Source organism: Pogoniulus pusillus, chromosome 6, assembly GCF_015220805.1.
Source record: "Pogoniulus pusillus isolate bPogPus1 chromosome 6, bPogPus1.pri, whole genome shotgun sequence".
Taxonomy (NCBI): Eukaryota; Metazoa; Chordata; class Aves; order Piciformes; family Lybiidae; genus Pogoniulus; species Pogoniulus pusillus.
Genome location: NC_087269.1, coordinates 3,178,561 through 3,203,363, shown reverse-complemented (window position 1 = coordinate 3,203,363; position 24,803 = coordinate 3,178,561). Strand labels below are relative to the sequence as shown.

The 24,803-nt window shown below is 50.1% G+C and overlaps 1 protein-coding gene across 3 annotated transcripts in view; it reads right to left on the bottom strand.

Annotated features, from left to right (window-relative positions):
- FGFR2 (fibroblast growth factor receptor 2) overlaps window positions 1-24,803 on the bottom strand; it is a 196,526-nt gene that overhangs the window by 149,456 nt on the left and 22,267 nt on the right. The window lies entirely within an intron of this gene.

Below are 24,803 nucleotides of genomic sequence, written 5' to 3'. Positions count from 1 at the left end.
ATAAGTATGAGCTTCTTTTTACTTCTAAATTCTAAAACCTATTTACCCTAACAAACCTCTGGATTGCAGCTGCAAACAGCATCATCATGAGGATGAGCAGAGGGCTGGAGCTGCTCTGCTGTGAGGAGAGGCTGAGGGAGTTGGGGCTGTTCAGTCTGGAGAGGAGAAAGCTCCAAGGTGACCTTATTGTGGCCTTTCATTATCTGAAGGGGGCTGCAAGAAAGCTGGGGAGGGACTTTTTGGGCTGTCAGGTAGTGATAGGACTGGGGGGAATGGAGCAAAGCTGGAAATGGGTAGATTCAGCCTGGATGTTAGTAAGAAATTCTTCATCATGAGGGTGCTGAGAGCCTGGAATGGGTTGCCCAGGGAGATTGTGGAGGCTTCATCCCTGGAGGTGTTTAAGGCCAGGCTGGCTGAGGCTGTGGGCAACCTGATCTAGTGTGAGGTGTCCCTGCCTTTGACAGGGAGGTTGGAACTGGATGATCCTTGTGGTCCCTTCCAACCCTGACTGATTGTATGATTCTAGGGGTGATCTTATTACTGTCTACAACTACCTGAAGGGGCATTGTAGCCAGGTGGGGGGTGGCCTCTTCTCCCAGGTAACCAGCAATAGAACAAGGGGACAGTCTCAAGTTGTGCCAGGGTAGGTATAGGCTGGATGTTAGGAAGAAGTTCTTCACAGAGAGAGTGATTGGCATTGGAATGGGCTGCCCAGGGAAGTGGTGGAGGCACCGTCCCTGGGGGTCTTCAAGAAAAGCCTGGCTGAGGCACTTAGTGCCATGGTCTGGTTGATTGGTTACGGCTGGGTGATAGGTTGGACTGGATGATCTTGGAGGTCTCTTCCAACCTGGTTGATTCTATGATTATCATGATGAAGATGATGATGATGATGATGATGATGATGATGATGATGATGATATTATCCCTCCCTGTGCAGAGATGGGCTGAAGTACCTTGCCAAGGCTCCTGGGTGCCCAAAACCCCAGACCTGTGTCCTCCAAACAGCTTCTTCTGGTAGTAACACAAAAAGTGACAGCAACAGCCTGCAGCCAGTCTCAGCAAAGGGAATTGCCATGCAGACAAAGCCATTGCAGCTTCCAAAACACCTTCCCTGTGCTCAGTGGCCAGGACTGCACAGGACACTTGTGCACTGCACAGAGGCTCTTGCTTCTGTGGTAGCTGAGCAGCTGCAAAGAGCCCTGAGCCAAATCAGCACTCTGCACCTGCCCACAAAAATACCACCTGCACTGATTATTCTGATACTGGAAGATTAAAAGTACTAAAGGTAAGCCCAGGGAGATCAATAGAAGGGGTTTCACCTGACAGCCCTCTCCTTTATTGCTCTTTCCAGTTGATACTTAAACAAATCACCCCAAAACCACCACCAAGAGAAGCTGTCTTGGAGCAGCATATGATTCCCCAAAGGATGCACACACAAACAAGGAGGGAACCATCTGTGCCACAAAAAATTCAGCAGCCAGAAGGGAAGGGGGAAAAAAAATCAACATCAGTAAGAGCAAACAAAACATTCCCATTTCAGATATGGCAAAAATGTTTCAGTCAGCTCTGATGAAGATTTTGTGCTGATTATGATTTTCCTTATCAAGCTAGCAGGGCAAATTCACACACACACACATCCCCTTGTGCTTTCTCAGGTTCTCAGCATGAGTGACCCTCTCTGCCCTCCAGCATCCCTGTTGAGCTCCTGCACTGCACTCCCCAGGGCTGGCTCACAGTTTGTTTTCCTGCTGCTGCAGTTCTCCCACTGCTGGTGTAAACAGGAGCAGAAGTTTCTCTTTGCTTTGAGGTTGCTCCTAGCCACATCTGTGAGACCTAAATCAGATCCTCCACACAGCAACGCTTTTAAACCTGGGCTTGCCCTCACCCTAGGGATCTCTCATGGATTTTGTAGCATTAAATCAAAGATGTACCAGCACACAGCCCTCATTGCTTTCTCCAGGCTCCCATTTGATCTTTTACCTTCAGATTACCAAGAAGTGGTAATTACCAAGTGGCCAAGAAGGCCAATGGGATCGTGGTGTGTATTAGGAGGAGTGTGTCCAGCAGATCAAGGGAGGTTCTCCTCTCCCTCTACTCTGCCCTGGTTAGACATCATCTTGAGTACTGCCTTTGGTTTTGGGCTCCCCAGATGAAGAGGGACAGGGATCTGCTGGAGAGGGTCCAGTGGAGTGCTACGAGGATGATGAGGGGACTGGAGGGCATGGCTGATGAGAGGAGGCTGAGAGAATTTGGGCTTTTTAGTCTGGAAAAGAGAACACTTAGAGGGGATTTGATAAATGTTTATAACTATCTGAGGGCTGGCCAGAACAGGGGGGACAGGCTCTGCTCACTGCTCCCTGGGATAGGACAAGGAGCAATGGGTGTAAGTTACAGCAAAAGAGGTTTTGCCTCAACACAAGGGGGAACTTCTTTACTGTAAGGGTCACAGAGCCCTGGCACAGGCTGCCCAGAGAGGTTGTGGGGTCTCCTTCTGTGGAGCCTTTGAAGGCCTGTCTGGATGTGTTCCTGTGTGATCTGTGACAGATAGGATTGTCCTGCCCTGGCAGCAGGGTTGGACTTGATCACCTCCTTGGGTCCCTTCCAACCCCTAACATCCTCTGATCCTGTGATTACAGGGTTTGTGGAGCAGTAAACACCTCTTCTGCCTTGAAAAGCTTCTAATGTCTACTGGCAGCAGGAGAAACAGATCAATACACCCAAGTAAAGCCCAGTTTGAAACAAGTATTGAACCAGCTGAGGAGGAATTGAATAATTGATAGTGACAGGCATTAATGGGGCAAACAGATTTACAGAGGCTGCAATTACACCCAGGTTGTACTTGTTTGAAATGTTAACTGTCTGATGAGACTTAACACCCAGCTAATTAGCTTTAAAAAGTGATTTCCACGTGCCACCACCTTCATTTACTCACAGAAGGGAAGCAGAGGCTCTGGCAATTGCCATGGCCATCAATCCAGGACTTGCAGCTAATCCTGTTTTATTACCATCATTAGCCAAATACCATCCACAGAGCAGCTGGCTGCTTTCCCTCTTCCCCCCTGCCCTTCCTCTCCATTCCTGCCCTCCAGCCCCTGCATGCCCAGGTAAAAGATATTGCTTCTCAGTCCACCCACCTCCAAGTACTCCTTTCCCCCCCTTTACCCATCCCGCAGGAGAGGTATTCAGGTTTCACAGCTGGCCCCAGTGGCTGTCTCCTAATCCAGCATGGCCCTTGCCTCCTCTCACCTGTGACTCCAGGATGGGCTTCCCCACTGCTGGTTTTAGGTCTGAAAACTAAACTCCCTCTCCTCAGGCTGGAGGTGTCCAGCCCTCCCCTAAAACTGTTCCTTTGTAGCCAGCAGCTCCTCCCTGGGCTCTGCTCAGCCATCTTCACTATGCCCTCTCTCAAACAGTTTGTGCCTATAGAGGAGACACCATCAGACTCTCAGTAAAAGGGCCACCCTGGAGGTGTTCAAGAAAAGACTGGATGAGGCACTTGGAATCATAGAATCAGGCAGGGTTGGAAGGGACCACAAGGATCATCCAGTTCCACCCCCCCTGCCATGCCCAGGGACACCCTACCCTAGAGCAGGCTGCCCACAGCCTCATCCAGCCTGGCCTTAAACACCTCCAGGGCCAGACTTAGTGCCATGGTCTAGTTGACTGGATAGGGCTGGGTGCTAGGTTGGACTGGATGAGCTTGGAGGTCTCTTCCAACCTGGTTGATTCTATGATTTTAAGATCCAAAAGGATGTATGAAAGAAGCCTCACAAGGTTTAAAACAGAGGGTCCCAGAGCACTGGAACAGGCTCCCCAGAGAGGTTGTGGAGTCTCCTTCTCTGGAGCCTTTCATGGCCTGCCTGGATGTGCTCCTGTGTGATCTGTGTTAGATAGTATGGTCCTGCTCCAGCATGGGGGTTGGCCTGGATGATCTCTTTGGGTCCCTTCTAACCCCTAACATCCTCTGATCCTATAAAAACACAGACCTAACCAAGAAGAGAGAGTCTAAAGAGTCAGCAGTCAGGAGGGCCCATGGAGATGTGCAACACCTGAGAGGTGAAAACATGGAAAGCTCAGTGCCAGGATGCAAAACTGGGGAGAGCAATCCCCAAACGTTCAGAGTTTATCGTGTTTCAGGGAGGAGTGAGGAGAAGAAATGAAAACCATGGTCAGAGCCTGGCATGAAGCAGTTTGCAGGTCTGATTTATTTACCTTCAGCTGGCCCTTGAACTCCTTTAATCCAAAAGGCATGTGTCCTTGCCTTACAAAAAAAAGGTGGCAAAGCACAGCTCTAAAGAATATTCTCCAGCACTTGAGCTGTTTTACCTGCATGGCAGGAGCTGGCAGGGCTTTCATCCAGCCTGCAGAAGGAAACAAAGAGGGAACCCACGCCCGTGTCTCCTGCCACAGTAAGCAAACAAATGCACTGTGAGATATGAGACCTTCATTCTTCCAGCTGCCTTTGCTTGTTTGCTTGCCCAGCTCCTTTTCTTCCTGGCAATGGCCATTCGAAAATCCTTTATCTGCTGCTGTTTACATCGAGATTTCTGCTTTACCAAGTGTGTCACAGAGAGTACAACCCAATATTTCCAAGCCCAGATGCTTCATACTGGGCTGAGGGAGATGAGCTTCTTCAGCCTCAAGAAGAGGAGGCTCAGGGCAGACCTCATTGCTCTCTACAACTACCTGCAGGGAGATTGTAGCCAGATGGGGTTGGTCTCTTCTGCCAGGCACCCAGAGACAGAACAAGAGGACACAGCCTCAAACTGTGGCAGGGCAGGTTCAGGCTGGATGTTAGGAAGAAGTTCTTCCCAGCAAGAGTGATTGCGATTGGAATGGGCTGCCTGAGGAGGTGGTGGAGTCTCTGTCCCTGGAGGTGTTTAAGAGGAGGCTGGATGAGGCACTTAGTGCCATGGGTTAGTTAATTAGAAGGGTTATTTGCAGCACAGGAGGTTCCACCTCAACACAAGGAGAAACTTCTTTACTGTAGGGGTCACAGAGCACTGGAGCAGGCTGCCCAGAGAGGTTGTGGAGTTTCCTTCTCTGGAGACTTTCAAGGGCTGTCTGGATGCATTCCTCTGATCTGTGCTAGTTTGCATGGTTCTGCTCTGGCAGGGGGGTTGGACTCGAAGATCTCTTTGGGTCCCTTCCAACCCCTAACATCCTGTGAGCCTGTTTGGTGTCAGGTTGGGCTCAATGATCCCAGAGGTCTTTTCCAACCTGGTTGATTCTGTGATTCTATTCTGTGGTTCTCGAGGTGTGCTGACTCTGCTGAGGGAGCTACCCAATGTCTGAGCACAAAACTGCCTCAGACCATTCCTTTTGTTCTCAGGTGGTGGCTACCTTTCCTTCATTATGAATGTTCCAGTCCAGACACTCAGTTTTAAACCTGTCCAAACTGCTGGCAAGGCACCCCAGGAATTTCCCTGCTGGGTCAGCAGTGGCTCTGCTATGTGAGGAATCCCACGGTCCTGTTGCTGCCTGATAACCAGGAGTATCACCAGATAAAAGGAGAGGGATGGCTTAAGGGACAGGAAAAGAAAAGGGAGCAGAAATACCAGAAAAAAACCCCATCCCTCAGATGTTTATAAACATGGATTAAATCCCCTCTCAGTCTTCTCCTCTCCAGACTAAGCAGCCCCAGGTCCCTCAGCCTCTCCTCACCAGGCAGTGCTACAGTCCCCTCATCATCATTGTAGCCCTCTTTTGGACTCTCTCCAGCAGATTCCTATCCCTCTTAAACTGGGGAACCCAAAACTGAAGGCAGTAGTCACAATGAGGTCTCACCAGGGCAGAGCAGAGGGGGAGGAGAACCTCCGTTGATCTGCTGGGATTGTGTAAAAGAACTTTCTGCATTCTTCACTCAGCATGGAATGACAGCAGCAGGAGCATTCTCCTGTGCCAGCCTGCACAAGCCAAGCCTTGCTGAGCTCTCCTCATTCATTCTTTCCACACTGGGCTTCAGTATGCCAGCCCCATGAGCTGAATTGCCCCTTTGTTGTTTCAGGTACAGTCCCTAGCCCTGGTACAAGCCCATCACTCCTCCTGAGAGTCCCCTTTGTCCACACTTGTTTACTGTGGGCTCGCTGGCACTCGGCAGCATGGGACATCTGGTGACTAGCAGCACTGAGCATCACTGGCGTCCTCAGGCAGGCACTGAAACAAAGCCCATCAGTAGCTCTTTGTATGCCAGCATCTCAGATAAGGAAGGACAAGATAAATGAGGTAGCTGAAGCCTGATCTTCCCTTTCTTTTCCTTCATGGGATCTCAGTCCTAGATAGGAGAGAGTGCAGCTTCAGAGCAAGAAGTTCACACAGAAACATCCAGGTTGGAAAAGACTCTCAGGATCACCAAGTCCAACCTATATTCAGTTGACTGCAGCCTGCACTCTGTAAGTCACAACATGTAGAGTGATGCTAAGGCATCACATGGGCAACTGGCAGCCACAGAAGAGCTGTGAGTTCTGTTTGCAGTAAATATCCTCATGCCATCTTGTGCATTTCAGTGATCCCAGGCCAGAAGCCTAACTCAAACTGAGCAGTGCATGGTTGGTTTGCCAAGCAAAGCAGCCTGGTGGAAAGAGTTTTCAGTCTCTGTGTATTGGCCTTGTGGCTTGTTTGAACCCCAGTACTGCCAGGAGAGTCTGTGCCAAGGGACTGAGCCCTTTGGAAAGGCCCAGATGATTTGTCTGCTTGGTGGAAAGACTTTGTGCAGCATTTGTTGTCCACTGTTCAGGGAGAAGGGGACTGAAGAGCCAGGGAGAGCCTTGGCATGTGAGGCTGTCGAGGAGTGGGAGAAAGTGACTGACTCAAAGCTGCTGCACTGGTTTTAGCTGCTTGAGACAACCCCACAGAATCACAGAATTAATCAGGTAGGAAAAGACCACTAAGATCATTGGGTCCAACCTATCACCTAACACCTTCTAATTAACTAACCCATGGCACTAAGTGCCTCATCCAGCTTCCTCTTAAACACCTCCAGGGATGGGAACTCCACCACCTCCCTGGGCAGCCCATTCCAATGCCAATCACTCTCTCTGGAAAGAACTTCCTCCTAACATCCAGCCTGAACCTGCCCTGGCACAGCTTAAGGCTGTACCCTCTTCTTCTGTCCCTGAGTGCCTGGCAGAAGAGCCTAACCCCACCTGGTGACAACCTCCCTTCAGGTAGCTGTAGAGAGCAATGAGCTCTTCCCTGAGCCTCCTCTTCTCCAGGCTAAGGAAAGAAGGACAAAGTCAGAGCCCTGAGGAGCATGCAAACAGAAGTCATCAGGGCAGAGCATGAGAAAGGCAATCTTAGGCAGGAAGGAGGCAAGTTAGAGACCAACAAGTGGAAGAACTGAGTCACCTCACCAGCAGGACAAACCTCTGCTGGACACTAACTGCACTTCTGCAGCTGCAGCTGTGTTCTGTAACTGGCTCACTCCTTGTGCACATTGTGCTTGAAGAGCACAGGAGGGTGAACCTGAGGCAGGTCCAGACCTGCTCCTCACAACTCATCCTGACTTTCTAGGGGCCACTGCATTCCAAAACAAGTGCTGGATCCAGCCCTCACTCTTTTTCTTAGTTCATTCAAGAAAATCTGAGTTTCTATTCCATCCTTCACAACACCTCATGGCAAAGAGCTGCACAGTTAATCTGGGGAGGTGGGCACACAAATATTTCCTTTGCTTGTCTTGTCTGCTGCTTGATATTTTCACTACTTATGCCCCAGTTTGGTTTTGTTGTAAAAAGCAGCTGATGACTGTGATCTCATGTGTCCACCTTAGAGGCTCTGGACATGGGCCAGCAGTGTAAGCTTGCAGCCCAGAAGGCAAATAACATTCTAGGCTGCATCCAAAGCAGTGTGGCCAGAGATGGAGAGAGGTGATTCTGCCACTTTGCTCTGGTGAGACCTCACCTGGAGCACTGCATCCAGCTCTGGAGCCCTCAACACAGAGAGGACACAGAGCTGATGGAGCAGCTTCAGAGGAGGCCACAAAAATTATCAGGGGGTTGGAGCAGCCTTGCTGTGAAGACAGACTGAGGGAGCTGGGGGTGTTCAGCCTGGAGAAGAGAAGACTCCGGGGAGACCTGATAGCAGCCTGCCAGGATCTGAAGAGGGCTACAAGAAGGCTGCAGAGAGACTGTTTGCAAAGGCCTGCAGGGACAGGATGAGGGCAACGGCTTCTAACTGGAGTAGAGCAGATTTAGCTTGGATGTTAGGAACAGGTTCTGCACCAGGAGGGTATTGGAACACTGCGACAGGTTGTCCTTGGAGGTGGTTGTGACTCCATCCCTGGAGATAAGATGAGGCTGGACAGGGCCCTGGACAATCTGATCTAGTTGAGGATGTCCCTGCTGAGTGCAGAAGGGGTTGGACTGGATGAGCTTTGGAGGTCCCTCCCAAGCCAGACCATTCTGTGGTTCTGTTATGCTGTAACTGCTCCAGATCAGTAGAGGACTGCTCAGCAAACAGCTTTGGAGAGAACAGATTTCCTCAAGGAGCAGGCAGCAAGGCAGAAGGCAGAAAAGAGGCATTAAGCCTAATGTAGGGGAAAGAACAAGGCTGTGGGAACCAGGGAAGTGTGAGGCACAGCTTGGGGCTGAGTGATTGATGTGAGCTCTTACAGCAAAGGCCAGAATGTGATGAGTTTCATTTTCATAGAGAAGGTTGCAGCCATTATGTGGTGGCCAGAAGCCTGTACAGCACTAAATAGTGCTGATGTTTAAGAGCTTCTTTTTAAGAGCTGGGATCTTAAAATACCATCTGTGGACACCAGCCAGCAGTTATTTGTGGTGAGTGGCTACCAATGGACAGAGGACCCAGCTGCCATAAACATCACAACTTCATTTTCTTCCTTCACACTCCCCCTCCCCAAAATGTGCCAAATAAAACACATTCCTCTAAAGCAGACCCAGGAGTCTTTCATGGCCTCACCATGCTGGGCTAGAAATTGCAGTGTCATGAGAACACCCTTGGAATAAATAATAAACCACAATATTCCTGGCATGGAGGTCTTTCATCTTGGAGGAGCCTGCACAGCTTCACAAGCATCCCCACACCCCACTGCCACCACAGGGGCAGGTAACCACTTCCCCCCCAAGCACAGAAGGGAGGCTGCACTGCTTTCATTCAGTTTGGGTTTTTTTGCACCAGTGTCAACAAGAACAGCAAAGCCTTGACATGGAGTCCCTCCATGCCCTCCTCCAAATTCTGCTGCAGCAGGAGCACCAGTAAAATGGACAGTTTCATGCTGGACTAGGTAGAGCAGCATTCCCCTGGAAGTGGCCCTGGGAATCTTGATGGAGTTGGAGATGTCCCTGCTGGCTGCAAGGAGGTTGGGCACAGTGATGTACTTGGGTGCCCACATCTGTGGGGACTACAAATACAACAAACAGTGAAGATAAGAATAATCTGGATCAAGAAACAACTCTACTGGATTAAAGGCCAGATGCCAGGTCCTGCACTTGGGTCACAACAACCCCAAGCAACGCTACAGGCTTGGGGCAGTGTGGCTGGAGAGCTGCTGGCAGAAAGGGATCTGGCAGTTGTAATAGACAGGAGCTGAATGTGAGCCAGCAGTGTGCCCAGATGGCCAAGAAGGCAAATGGCAGTCCTGGCTTGGATTAAAAATGCTGTGTCCAGCAGAAGCAGGGAGATGATTGTCCCCTTGGACTCTGCTCTGGTGAGGCCACACATTGAGTGTTGTGTTCAGCTTTGGGCACTGCAATAGAATAGAGATGTGGAGTTGCTGGAGCAGGTCCAGAGGAGGGCAATGAAGCTGGAGAGGACCTGGAGAATAAATCTGATGAGGAGAGACTGAGGGAGCTGGGGATGTGTGAGAAAGAAGAGGCTGAGGGAAGACCTCATTGTTGTCTACAACTACCTGAAGGGATGTTGTGGAGAGGCTGCTGCTGGGCTCTTCTCACAGGTAGTTGGAGACAGAACAAGGGGGAATGGCCTCAAGCTGAGGCTGGGGAGGTTTGGATTGGACATTAGGAAAAAGTTTTTCCTGGAGAGAACGTTCAGGGACTGGAATGAGCTGCCCAGGGAGCTGGTGGAGTCACCCAGTCTGGCTGTGTTTAAGGGTGGTTTGGATGTGGTGCTTGGAGATCTGGTTTAAGGTGAATCTTGTAGAGTAGGGTTCTAGGTTGGACTTGGTGATCCTGAGGAGCTTTGCCAACCTGCATGTTGCTGTGATTCTGTGACCTTACAGGGTCCCTTCCAACCTAATGCAGTCTATGACTCTATGGTGCCCACAGGCACAGCCTTGACTGCTGTGTATGAAATTCTCCTAAAGTCTGGATTTGGAAAAGGAAGAGGGAAAAATCAATAATCTCCTCTAAATGAGGTCTCATTTTGGAAAGTTTATGGTTTTGGTTTTCTGTCCACCTTCTCACTCCCTACAGTTACCTGAAAGGAGGCTGGAGCGAGTTGGAGGTCTGTCTCTTCTCCTAACTCACAAATGATAGGACAAGAGGAAACGGCCTCAAGTTGTGCCAGGGGCCAGGCATTAGGAAAGATGTTGTCACCAAAAGGGTTGTCAAGCCCTGGAGCAGGCATTCCAGGGCAGTGCTGAAGTCACTGTACCTGGAGGGATTTAAGAGTCATGTAGATGTGATGCTGAGGGACATGGTTTTGTGGTGACCTGGCAGGGCTGAGTTAAGGGTTGGGCTTGGTTATCCTAAAAGTCTGTTCCAACCAATACAAATCTTAATAACAATAAGAAAGAAGAAGAAGAAGGAGGAGGAGGAGAAGGAGGAAGGAGGAGGAAGAAGAAGAAACAGGAGATGGAGAAAAAGACAGAGAAGGTGAAGGTAAAGGAGAAGGAGAAGAGGAAGGAGAAGGAGAAGAGGAAGGAGGAGAAGAAGAAGGAAGAGAAGAGGAAGGAGGAGAAGAAGAAGGAGAAGAGGAAGCAGAAGGAGAAAAAGAGAAGAAGGAGGAGAAGGAGAAGGAGAAGAGGAAGGAGAAAGAGAAGAGGAAGCAGGAGAATAAGAGGAAGGAGAAGAGGAAGCAGAAGGAGAAAAAGACAGAGAAGAAGGAGGAGAAGGAGAAGAGGAAGGAGAAGGAGAAGAGGAAGGAGAAGAGGAGCAATATTAATAACTCTTCATTTGCCATAGCACATCAGAGAGCATTTCTTAGCAAAGCAGCCTGAGAGAGATGGGGAAGCCGTTGGGAACACTCACAGACACGGAAGGAACAACCAGGAGATAAGTGGCACAGGAATGCGCTTAAGCAGAGTGTGTGCAGAGCACTCAATGCCTCTTAATTCCCTGCTCCTAGCTAGAGGTGGAAAAAGCCTGCAGAGCTTCAGACCTGTAACCGTGTAACTGCTCATGGGATTTAGGCAGGCAACATGCACAGTGCCAGCCTTAGTGCCGCAGCAGATGGGATCTGCAGATCCCATCTCACATCTGATTATGGGTTCAAACTCCGTGGGTGCAAAATTAGAGGCTGAATTGCAACCCATTTTTGCAAGCTGCCTTTCAAGCGGTGCGCCAGGAGCCGCCGCCCGCCCCCCCCCCCGCCTCTGGGATGTCTGCCTGTAAGCCTGCCCAGCACCACTGGCAGGCAAAGAGGCCCTCCAGGCTGGCATTCAGGGCTAGGCAGAGCTAAGGGTACTTCTCCACGTCGAGCACATTTGGCAAAGGCATGTCTGGAATTGTGATGCTGTTGGCCTGGCTCTGAGCTGCGGGCGGTGATGCGTAGCAGTGAGGAGCCGACGTGAGCCACCAGCGAGCAGCAAAGGCAGGGATCAACCAGCCGCGATGCTGCCTCCGCCCTGCTGCACAGCCCCCGGGCAGGGATGCAGCGATTCACCATGGAACCTCAGCATAGGAAAGGCTGGAAGGGGCCTGGATCAGGAACAGTGTGGCCAGCAGGACAAGGGAGGTTATTCTCCCCACACCTTCAGTGCTGTGTCCAGTTCTGGGCCCCTCAATTCAAGAGAGATGTTGAGGTGCTGGAAGGTGTCCAGAGAAGAGTGACAAAGCTGGTGAGGGGCCTGGAGCACAGCCCTGTGAGGAGAGGCTGAGGGAGCTGGGGGTGTGCAGCCTGCACAAGAGGAGGCTCAGGGTGGACCTCATTGCTGTCTACAACTACCTGAAGGGAGGCTGCAGCCAGGTGGGATTGGTCTCTTCTGCCAGGCAACCAGCAGCAGAACAAGGGGACACAGTCTCAAGTTGTGCCAGGGCAGGTCTAGGCTGGATGTTAGGAGGAAATTCTTTCCAGAGAGAGTGATTGGCATTGGAATGGGCTGCCCAGGGAGGTGGTGGAGTCACTGTCCCTGGAGGTGTTCACGCAAAGCCTGGATGAGGCACTTAGTGCCATGGTCTGGTTGATTGGCTAGGCTGGTGCTAAGTTGGACTGAATGATCTTGGAGGTCTCTTCCAACCTGTCTGATCCACGACTGATCCCTTGCTAAATCAGAGCAGGAGGTTACAAAACTCAGGCAGAAGCTGAAATGTTTAAAAAAAGATTAAAAAAACAAACAAACCAACAACCAAACCCAAACCAACCCAAATTCTTTTTGTTCCTTCTCTGCCAAGACTCAGACCAAAACTGTTTCTGTCACATTAGATGATTTCTGAAGGGTCACTTCCCTCAGAGAACACAGGACGCCAGGGGCATGTGGGGAACTGTGTCCCTCAGCCTGGACTGCTACAAAATTGGAGTCTCTAAGAGGGATGGGTGTTTACATGGACCAGCTATGTTCATCTCTAGGTGATGTTAGTGTTTGGAAGGGACCCAAAGAGATCATCGAGTCCAACTCCCCTGCAAGAGCAGGACCATACAATATAGCTCAGAACACACAGGAACACATCCAGACAGGCCCTGAAAGGCTTCAGAGAAGGGGACTGCTCAACCTCTCTGGGCAGCCTGTGCAGTGTTCTGTGACACTTCCAGCCAAGAAGTTCCCCCTTGTGTTGAGGTGGAAGCTGCTGTGCTGCAGCTTCCATCCACTGCTCCTTGTCCTATCCCAGGGAGCAGTGAGCAGAGCCTCTCCTCTCCTTTGGACCCCCACCCTTGAGAGAAATATCTATTCAACCCCCTCTGTCTTCTCTTCTCCAGACTAAGCAGCCCCAGGTCCTTCAGCCTCTCCTCACCAGGCAGTGCTCCAGATACTCTCAGGGCTATCCTCCTATCAACCAGCTTTCCCAAAGCAGAATTGTGATGATCGCCACAGATCCTAACCCTGATGTGGAGCTCCTTGCAGTTAGGAGCAGAAAGCAGGGTGGTTTTGCATGATGTTCTGGGAAAGCTGGGCATGGCTGAGAGCTGGCACAGACAACACAGCTTCTGGGCAGAAAGCTGCAAAGAGCTTTGCTCTGTGGTGTGCACAGCTCACTCTTTCCACTCAGAGGTCCAGGGCTGCTCTCTCATCATGCACAGAACCACATGCTGCTTTTCCTAGGGGAAAAATAACAGCAGAGGCACTGGGATGACACTGATCCCTCCAGCTCAGCAGCTCAGATACTGTCTCATGGAGTCACAGAACTGGTAAGGTTGGAAAAGACCTTTAAGATGATCGACCCACACCATCATGCCAACTAAACCCTGTCCCCAAGTGCCATTCCTACAGGGCTTTTTAAGCACTGCCAAGGATGGTGACTCCACCACCTCCCTGGGCAGCCTGTTCCAATGCCTGACCACTCTGTGAGGAAAGAAGTTTTTCCTACTACCCAACCCAAACCTCCCCTGGCACAACTTGAGGCCATTTCCTTTTGCCCTACCCTTATGGGTAGGGCTGCAGCTGAAAGAATGTAGAAGTTCTCTCTAATCAATTCTGATACTCCATTCTGAGTTTTAAAATCATGGGTATGACCCAGAGGGAAGTCCGTCCCAGCCCTACATAATTTCCTCTTGGCTCTCAGCAATTCTGTTGCTCCGCTCCCCTTCTCTGCTGGCAATTGTATTAGGCAAAGGCTGCCAGTTTGTCCACCAGGCTGGCATCTCAGGGAGAAGCAAAACAGATAAAACTGTTCATGATGCCAAAAGGAGGGAGACATCTCTCATCGTTCTGCCAGCATCCAGCCATACAGTGCCAGCTGACTTCCCCCACTGACAGCCTCTCTATGACACTGCAGCAAATCCAGCTCTGCTTCACCCCTGTAACCTGGCTCCACTCCATGGGAGTCTGGTTTCTGCCCTGCTTACTGCCCCAAGGAGAATAGGAGTACATGGCAGAAGTCCCTGCAGCCATGTCAGGGCTTTGGTGGCACTCACTGCTTTCACTAGGGACTGTCTGACTTGCTGCTGAGAATCCCAAGGTAGCATTTGGCTCCCCAGACTGGAGCCAGGACAGCAGAACCTGGGTGCCATAGACACATAACAGTCAACAAATGCATCATGCATTGGTAGCAAAGGACTGAACCACTCAATGACTTCCTTCTGGAGGGATTCACCTGTTCACTCCATAAATGCTTTTCACTGAATCATAGAATCAGTCAGGACTGCAAGGGACCACAAGGATCATCTATTTCCAACCCCCCCTGCCATGGGCAGGGACACCTCACATTAAATCAGGCTGTCCAGATCCTCATTCAGCCTGGCCTTAAACACCTCCATGGATGAGGCTTCCACCACTCCCTGGGCAACCCCTTCCAGGCTCTCACCACTCTCATGCTGAACAACTTCTTCCTAACCTCCAGGCTGAATCTACCCATTTCTAGCTTTGTTCCACTCCCCACAGTCCTGTTGCTCCTTGACAGCCTAAAAAGTCCCTCCCTAGCTTTCTGTAGCCCCTTTAAGACACTGAAAGGCCTTCTGACACCTCTGGTGAAGTCCTTCACTGATTTTGACACACCTGGGAGGTGCTGGAAGTCTTCTGGAGACACAGAAGCTGAGCTGCGGTGCCTCCGCCCTGGCATGGTGCTGAGCTGCAACACTCAGTCCATGCAAAGAATCTGAGAATCAAAGTCTGGCATCTGAAATGGTTCCACTTGATAGGAATTTGGAGGCACTGGCAGCAGCAGAGAAGCTGCAGTCCAGCCCATAGTGCCAGGGCAGTGTCTCTGGCAGCCATCCCTAGTGTACATAAAGCAGCATGATGCTGTCAGAGCCCATGGGACAATGTGAGCTCACTCAGTTTTTGTCACCTCCAAGTGAAGTCTACCTCAGGAGGACAGATTTGTTCCCTTTTCTCTTTCTCCTGTGAGCATTATCACTTCAGGGAGAGGGAAAGGTCATCTAGGAAATAGCTTCTTTTTAAAGCTTGACCCTGATGACTCTTTGGTCCTCAGCAGCTACAGGCAGTCCCTGGATAACCTCACCCTCGAATCCTGTACTTTGATAAGTTTATGCTTTTATACCAATGCTCCTCTCACTTTCCAGGTGGACACCAGCCCTGGGCTACCAGCAGGCTGACTGGGACCACATTAACAGACTGGAGAGTAGAAGACGATGACAGAGGATATAGAGGGAGAACCAGGTCTAGACAGGAGAGGAATCAGGAGAAGGAGTGGTCCCTGTGAGTCATTGCTTCCTCCCAGCAGGGCTGATTTATCCCCAAAGCAGGCTGCAAAGACAATGCTGCAGACACAAGCTCTCCTCCTTTTGTGCCCAAGCTGTTTGCCACATCCCTGGCTGGATCTGCACCGTGCCCACATCCTGGATCACAGCCCTGAAGCACTGAAGGGAAGCACAAGCCCTGGTGCCCATGCTGAAATGAGCTTCCCAGGGGGGTGGTGGGGATATGGTTTAAGGTAAATCTTGTAGAGCAGGTTTCTAGGTTGGACTTGGTGATCCTGAGGGGCTTTGCCAACCTGGATGTGATTCTGGAGCAGTGCTGAGCTGGGCTCAGAGCAGGCAGGCACAGCTGCTGAGTCAGTGCCCATTGCCCTGATGACAGCTGTGGCCGTGGTGGCATTTCCCCTTTCAAAGCCTGATTTTAAGTACCTTGGAGGGAGCTGCTCCTTTCTTTTCTCCCATTTCTGCCTGGTTACTCCAGGTGAAGGGAAAAGCCTAACTTCAAAATGAATCCCAGTTTCCAAACTCCCTTTCACATTCACTGCTAACACCATCACTATTTTGGGTTGTTCCCATAGCTACAGCACTGGGCAAACATCCGCAGCCCTTGCCCTGCAGAAGTCATGGTACAGCCTTGAGATGTGACAAGGAACAAGCCCCAACAGCTCAAGGGGCTGGCAGGAATGAGGCAGTGAGCATGCAGTGGCTCATGGCAGGCAGGTGCACAGCTTGGTGCACCTCTGCTGAGAGATTAAATCTTTTTTTGTTTGTTTATTCAGTTATTAAACTCAGAATAAACTCCAGCAACCCTCCTGGGATCTGGATCCATGGTTTTGATCCAGGTCTATTGCTCATGTCTGAATTAGAACTGAAAAGCAGCTGGTGGGTTATTAGATGGCTGCAACAGAAGCTGACAATCTGTTCTGTCCCCTCGTAGGCAGGGGAGTGAGTGTTACAACATGTGGCATCCTTCCCTAGCTGTGTTTTGCAGCTGTTGATCCAGTGTTTCTGCACATAAATGAGGCAGGCAGGCAGGCTCACGTCCTCTAGCCCAGCTTCTCCAGCAGTGGACTTGTTCTAAAGGTTACTTACAAAGGAAGAATGATGTGCACAATTGGTGCACATCTCTAAACTCCACCAAAGCTCTAAAGACCTGCACTGAACCAGAATCAGAACTTGCTTTGCCTGTAGAAAATGCAGGTTGGAACCTCAAATGCTTAAAACCTCAAGGTATAAAACATATGATCAGATCCTCTGTTTTGCTGGAACTGTGTGAGCAGCAGAACCAAAGGAAATGCTGCTGATCAAAGAAGTAGGCTGAATGAGGAAATCAGTGTTTCACATGGGAAGAAATAAATCAGGGCAGGGCAACACTGAATGATGCTTTTGGGAGGGAAAGGATACAGCTTGGGTGCACTTCTGCACTGAAAGACAAATGAAGGCTGAGCCAGAAGGGTTTTTTTTAATGGATATGCAGGACCTGTTAAAGCAGCTCAAGTGACAAAATAAACAGCAAAAACAATTTGTGAACTCATCCAGGTCATAGAAAACTCTTCTGTTATAGTCACCTTGGCAGCATGCATGCCTTGGCCTCCCTTCCAGCCTGGGGATGCTTTTGCAGTCTTCACATCCCAAGTTGTTGTGTTCAGCATTTGACAAGAGCTTCAGATGTGGCATAAAATCCCTACCCAGTAATCTTTCTGGAAGCCTACACAAGCATACCCTCAGGATGATGTTGTCCATTTGGGCTTATGTAGCAGGGAGCCCTTGGAACACTGGAAAGGAATCATGATGCTGATGAGGGTCTTAGAATCAAAGAATCATCCAGGGTTGAAAGGGACCATAAGGATCATCCAGTTCCAAGCCCCCTGCCACAGGCAGCTTAGGACAGCCAAGAAAGGTTGCTTAAGACCTACAGACAAAATTCATCCTGGCAGCCACTGCCAGAAGCCAAGAGATCTGCTTGGTAGATCCATTTGGCTCCAGGTGACTGCAGCCATTGCCATGGACTGGAAAGAGTCAAATCATCTTGCACCAGGAGTTCTGCCAACGAGACACTGACCTGGTGTGCACTTTGCAAAGGAACTGCTTGGGGTTTGGGGGGACATCACAGCAGACTGAAGGACAACTGAAATGAAAGAAGTTACAGTCACTACTTCTCCTGACTTGCCCAAAGATGGAAGCTACCTTTTTTCTCTTCCCTTTCACTGGTTTAAAGGAGGAACAAATTAAACTGGGCTACAAAAGCACTCTTAAGTCTTGAGGACCATAGCAACATGTTCTGTCATCTGAAAAATCAAATCAAGTGCAATGCAGAAACCCACAGGATTTGTTTGCTGCAGGAAGCACAGAAACACAGAATCATAGAATCAGTGAAGGTTGGAAGGGAGCACAAGGATCTTCTAGTTCCAACCCCCTGCCATGCCCAGGGGCATCCTACCCTAGATCAGCCTCAGCCAGCCTTGCCTTAAACACCTCCAGGCATGGGGCCTCAGCCACCTCCCTGGGCAACCCATTCCAGCCTCTCACCACTCTCATTCTGAACAACTTCCTCCTCACCTCCAGCCTGAACCTACCCATCTCCATCTTGGCTCCATTCCCCCAGTCCTGGCACTCCCTGAGAGCCTAAAAAGTCCCTCCCCAGTTTTTTTGTAGGCCTCCTTCAGATCCTGGAAGGCCACAAGAAGGTCACCTGGGAGCCTCCTCTTCTCCAGACTGCACAGCCCCAACTCTTTCAGTCTGTCCTCACAGCAGAGCTGCTGCAGCCCTCTGAGCATCCTTGTGGCCCTTCTCAGGACACACTCCAGCATCTCCACATTGCACTTGTAATGAGGGCTCCAGAACTGGATGCTACTCCAGGGGGTGATCTCAGCAGAGCAGAGTAGAGGGGGAGAATCACCTCCCTCCACCTGCTGGCCACACTTCTCCTGATGCAGCCCAGGATCTGGCTGTCCCTCCGGGCTGCAAGTGCACACTGCTGGCTCCTGTTGAGCTTTTTGTCCACCAGCAGACTTGAGAGCAGTTTCTCCACAACCCTGGTTAGAACTACTCATCAGAACACTGCGCAGAATGAACTTTGCTTTAATGCAGCCTGGGTGGAGTGGAAAGTATCCAGCACATTATTAACGTTTAGCAGAGGCATGTGGTGAAATGTCTTCTTTTTTTCTGTCTTAGAGATGCATGCCAATGCCTTTGGTTACCAAGAAAAGCAAAGGTGAGGGGAGATGAATAGGAGCTGGGAAAGCTCAGACTCTAAAGCAGCAACACAAGAACCACCAACAGTGGAACAAAGACTTTTTCAGTTTTGCCTCTCATTCCTCTTGCAAAGCAGCTGCAGAACCAGGCCAGCTAGAGACGATGTGTTGGGTATTGCAAGATCATAGAATCATAGAATGGCAGGGGCTGGAAGGGACCTCAAAAGAGCATCTGGACCAGCCCCCCTGCCAGAGCAGGATCGCCCAGAGCACATCACACAGGAACACATCCAGATGGCTCTTGAATATCTCCAGAGAGGGAGACTCCACAACTCCCCTGGGCAGCCTGTTCCAGAGCTCTGTCACCCTTGCAGGGAAAAAAATGTTTCTCAGGTTCACATAGAATCTCCTGTGCCTCAATTTCCACCCACTGCCCTTTGCCCTGTCACTGGGCATCACCCAGCAGTGCCTGGCTCCAGCCTCCTGGCACACACCTGCACATATTGATAATCATTGATGAGGTCACCTTTCAGTCTCCTCTAAGGCAGATACAGGCAGTTTGTTGCAGCACCCACACCTATTTTTTTCAGCAAGTAGCCTGGGTGTTAGAGGGCTGAGAAAGGGCTCAACCAAAGCCTTCTGTGCCCAGTTCTCACCTGTGCCACGAGGTACCTGCCTTGCACAGCCACATCTGAAAGCAAAAGCATGTCTTGCAGTTTTGATTAAGCTGATTAATGTGTTCTCCTCCAGCACCTTGTCTGTGCTTAGCAAAGCTGCAGGATTAGATCATAGAATCAAGCAAGTTGGAAAAGACCTCCAAGCTCATGCAGGCCAACCTAGCACCCAGCCCTACCCAGTCAACTAGACCATGGCATTAAGTGCTTCATCCAGGCTTTTCTTGAACACCTCCAGGGATGGTGACTCCTCCACCTCCCTGGCAGCCCATTCCAATGCCAATCACTCTTTCTGGCAAGAATTTCCTCCTAACATCTAGCCTAGACCTCCCCTGGCACAACTTGAGACTGTGTCTCCTTGTTCTATTGCTGGTTACCAGGGAGAAGAGACCAACCCCCACCTGGCTACAACCTCCCTTCAGGTAGTTGTAGACAGCAAAGATTCCTCACAATGCCTTGTAGCATTTTGGGTGCTGAGGAAAGCTTGGCAGAGAGCTGGCTCAGGAAAGGGACAAGAGAAAATAGATTCATTGCAAACGCAGCCATGGCTGGGACTGAAGTTCTGAGGCAGTTTGTTTTAGTAGCACAGCTTGGACCAGGGCAGTGCTTTTCAAGTCACACTAATCCACAGTGGATTAGCATTTCACCTAAGGCAGACTGGCTGCTTGTCATAACCCCCATCACAAAATTGCAGCAATTATAAGTAAGAAATGCACTTTAAGAAAAGGAACTTACTGCTGGGGAGGGGGGGTGGAAGAAAAATATTGACTAGGGCACATTGCTGAGAAAAGCCTCCTGCTGACAAAGCACATGAAAGATTTCCATGTAGGACTCTTATCATAGCCAGCCCATGTTTGTACAGCCTTTCAGCCAAATGGGTTTTACTAAAGGGTATTTGAACAAGAAAAAGAACCCTTGAATCAGGCAGACACCCTGGATGAAAGACTCACAATTTTGACAGAGCTCATACATGCAAGCTTAAAACAAAGGCATGAAACTCCTCCAGATTTATAGCCAGCTTCAGCCCTTTCATACTGCTGCCTTTCAAATACTTGGTGAAAGGAGGGGGAAAAAAAATGAGTATAAAAATGTTGTCCTAACAATGCAGGGTGAATAGGCAAATCCATGTATTCCCAGTTGTTGTCCCAGGCAAACAAGAAAAAAACATGTCACACTTCACAGTTAATACAGTGTCCTTTTGTCCCAGCACATGAAAGAGCCATTTCAAACAAATAAATGAAGAGATAGCTACAGCTTTTAAACTATTCAATGCATTTGCACATTTCCCTTTGGAACTTTCAGTCCTGAGCACACAATACCATCAGAAAGGGCCAGAAGAGCTCTAGAGAGGAATGTGTTGCTTGTCAGCAGCTGAAAATCACAGTATCACAGTATCACCAAGGTTGGAAGAGACCTCACAGATCATCAAGTCCAACCCTTTACCACGGAGCTCAAGGCTACACCATGGCACCAAGTGCCACGTCCAATCCTGCCTTGAACAGCTCCAGGGACGGCGACTCCACCACCTCCCTGGGGAGCCCATTCCAGTGTCCAATGACTCAGTGAGGTAACTAAGGTCCTGTGGGTAAGCCCTGGGCTCTCTGTGCCCGAGTGGTGAAGAGCAGTGCCAGTCTTAAGGCACACTTAAAGGCCAGAATCCAAAGCATATGCTGGCATCTGGCTTTGCTGAGGTACTGTTCCCAAAAGCTACAGCCTCAGCCTCTTCCTGCTGACCATTCCTGGTGGATCTGCCACCACATCACCACCCTAAGCACCACTTGAAAAACTAGCTTAGGACTCCGGGTGGGTCTTGCAAAGATCAAAGCCCACTCAGCGACTGACATCCCTGAAACACTTTCAACATTTTGGGCTCTGGCCACCTGGAGTGGCACTTGTGTGCTACTGGAAGCTGAACGAAGAGGGTGGGAGGTGCAGTGGTTAAGGCAACTTGAGACTGGCAATGCACAAAGGCTCTTTTGCATGCTCTGCTCTTGGCTGAGCACAGGGTTGGGCTCATCCTCATAGGAGCCGGGGCAGATTTTCTCAGGGCACAGCCACAGGGACTCAGACCATGAAGCAGAACACTTTGTCTGAGGTAGCACAGGGGGACGGGGGGGTTGGTAAATACCCTGGAAAGAAGTAGCTCCTCTGTCCCAGGAGTACAGCTCAAGACCTGTTAGACAGCAGCTGGGGCCAAACTGCAGGTCCCAGTGCTAGCAAGGAGAGCTTGGCTGGTTTCACAAGCCTTATGGCTTCTGCATTCTGTGCACCTCGACAGGCAAGTTCCAGCATTCAGTTAACAAACACAGCAGAGCTCTTTTGTCAGTGCTTACTCTGCAGCTAAGCCAAACATTGGGAGGTGGATTAGAAGAAAGGGATTCTGCATTTTTCTCCTACCTCTCCCCTTCTTTTATGTCTTTGCAAAGTCTGTAGCTTTTTACACACAGACTTAATACAGCTCAACTGAGTCACAACCAGTAGAGCCAGCTGTTCACTGCCACGGGCTGTGTCCTCTTCACTCAGCTGCCTGCCCTTTGCTGATTCTTGCCATTTTAATGCACACAGGAGTTGCAGGTTTGATAGAGCTCTTGGGGGTCACAGGAATTCATACAGACTCAGGACAGACTTTACTGTTACTCAATACACAAAAGGAGTCAGAAGGGAGACCTCATTGCTGTCTACAACTACCTGAAGGGACATTGTGGAGAGGATGTTGCTGGGCACTTCTTACAGGGAATTGGAGACAGAACAAGGGGGAATGGCCTCAAGCTGAGGCTGAGAAGGTTTAGATTGGACATTAGGAAAAAGTTTTTCCTGGAGAGGGTGATCAGGGACTGGAATGAGCTGCCCAGGGAGGTGGTGGAGTCACCCAGCCGGCATGTGTTTAAGGGTTATTTGGATGTGGTGCCTGGGGATATGGTTTGAAGTGACTCTTGTAGAGTAGGGTTCTAGGTTGGACTTGGTGATCCTGAGGAGCTTTGCCAGCCTGCATGTTTCTGTGATTCTGTGATTTCACACACTAAACCCCTATTCCAAACACCATTGCTCTTTCCTGTGGCATCCACCCTTTTGTAGCTGGCACGGGGAAAAAATCATAAACCAAATCTTGAGTCCAGAGCTTGGGATCTGAGGCAGAGAACTTTGCAGGAGACACTAGGATTTGTAGTGAGCAGGTGTCTGTGGAAGCATAGAATCAACCAGTCTGGAAGAGACCTTCAAGCTAATCCAGTCTGACCTATTATCCAGCCCTATCCAATCAACCAGACCATGGCACTAAGTGCCTCAGCCAGGCTTTGCTTGAACACCTCCAGGGACAGTGACTCCACCACCTCCCTGGGCAGCCCATTCCAGTGCCAATCACTCTCTCTGACAACAACTTCCTCCTAACATCCAGCCTAGACCTCCCCTGGCACAACTTGAGACTGTGTCCCCTTGTTCTGTTGCTGGTTGCCTAGCAGAAGAAACCAACCCCACCTGGCTACTGCCTTCCTTCAGGTAGTTGTAGACAGCAATAAGGTCTCCCCTGAGCCTCCTCTTTTCAAGGCTAAACACCCCCAGCTCCCTCAGCCTCTTCTCATAAGGCTGTGTACCTCATAAGGGTACAGAGGTGCTGGAGTTCAGTGCTAGCATCACTGCAGTCAGGGTGCACAGACAATTTCACCTTTGACCCTATCAGGTCTAATTTATGGTTTGGGTTGGAAGAGACCTTAAAGATCACTTAGTTCTATCCCCCCTGCCATTAGCAGAGACACTGCCACTAGATCAGATTGATCCTGGTGGTCCTTTCCAACCATAGCGATCCATAGTGATCAGATGCTGTGCTGAGGGATTTGGTTTAGTCAAGGACTTGTCAGTGTGAAACTGCTGATTGGACTCGAGGATCTCGGAGGTCTTTTCCAGTCTAAGAAATCCTGTGGTATTCTGTGATTCTGTGTTCAAAGCTCCATCCAACCTATCTGCCACCACTTGCAGGGCTGGGGCACGCACAGCTTCTCAGGGCATTCTGTGCCAGTGCATCTTCACCCTCACACTGAAGAAGTTCTTCCTTGCACCTGATCTAAATCAGCCCTTTCCCAGTTGAAACCCCATTACCTCTCATCCAACCACTGCACTCCCTGATAAAGCTTTTCTATTTAGAATAGAATCATTGAATGGTTTAGGTTGGAAAGGACCTCAAAGATTATCTAGTTCCATTTCTATTTCTCCTACTGCGCTGGAACAAGAACGAACTCCCAGCTCTCTCCTCCTGCCCTTCAAGGAGCTGTTTACAGGATTAGAGCCAGGTCCTGCAGCCTGAGTGCGGCAGGCTCCTGCCCGGGCTGAAGCGAGTGGCAAGGGTGGGTTAGCAGCAGATGCGCCTCTATGTGTTAATTAAGCAGGACTCGGTCTGCGGCAGCTCACCGGCCAGCAGCCCCAGTCCCTTGCAGGCAAGGGTGAAAGCCCAGAGCTCAATGAAGACGCTGGGAGCTCTTAAGACATCTTTTGAAAGAGATTAAGCAGCCCCCACATTGGATTAGAAAGATGATGCCTGACACATTTAGTTTCCGTTACCTTTTGTGTACCCGATCAGTGCACAGACCTGTACCAAACACTGCATTCTAATGCAGATTTCCTTGAATCCCTCTGGGGTTTCACAGAATCCCTAAGACCCTCACAGCAGGAACCCCTATTATTAAGCTATCTGCACGTCCCAGGCAGTAAGCTGTGCCTAAGGGCCATCTAGAGGATGCTGCGCTGCAAGAAAGCAGAGGGGTCAGGGGTTTGCGGTGAGAAAAAGAGGGACTTTAATCTCAGGATGCCAGCGAGTGGGGGTGTGCAAAAGTGTTTCAGCATTCCTCAGTTTTCCCCATTCCTACACCTACTGAAGAACGCTGTGGAGTAAATTAGAGGAATTCCCGGGCCGGGTTGTCTGATTAGGAAGAATGCTTTGTTGCCAGAGGAACCACTTCAACTAAAAGTGACAAAGGAGAGATAAGACCCAGCAAACAACCCCCAAAAAACCCAGCACAACCAAGCTCCATTCACTGCAAACGCTGTAGTGCAGTTCTTTTCTCCAGTGAAGGGAAAAGAAGGCTCCAGTGGTATTTCCAGAAGGAACATGTGTTTAATAGCTCTCATACACTGCCTTGAAGGAAACCACTCAAAACCATGAGCCCTCTTCTCAGAAAAAGGGGAAAGGGAAAGAAGCAATCATGCAAACCGTTTATCTCTCGTATGCTAGGCAGAAGGAACAGTTTCTGCCCCTAGCTCATGACCACAGAGTTATTTTGAGGGAGGTCTGCTATTTCAGCCGTGCTGTTCTCTTATTTTTACTGGCACCAGAGGAGCAGAAGGTTGTGTGTGGAAGGGAAAGGCTTTTCTGCCTCCACTGGAAATGCCAGCACTGCGGCTCGGCCGAGGAGAGGAGCCCAGCCGCCACACAGGCTCCAGCCCCTGCTTCCACCCAGCCAGATTCAGATCCAGCCTTGGCCCAGGAAGCTGATCA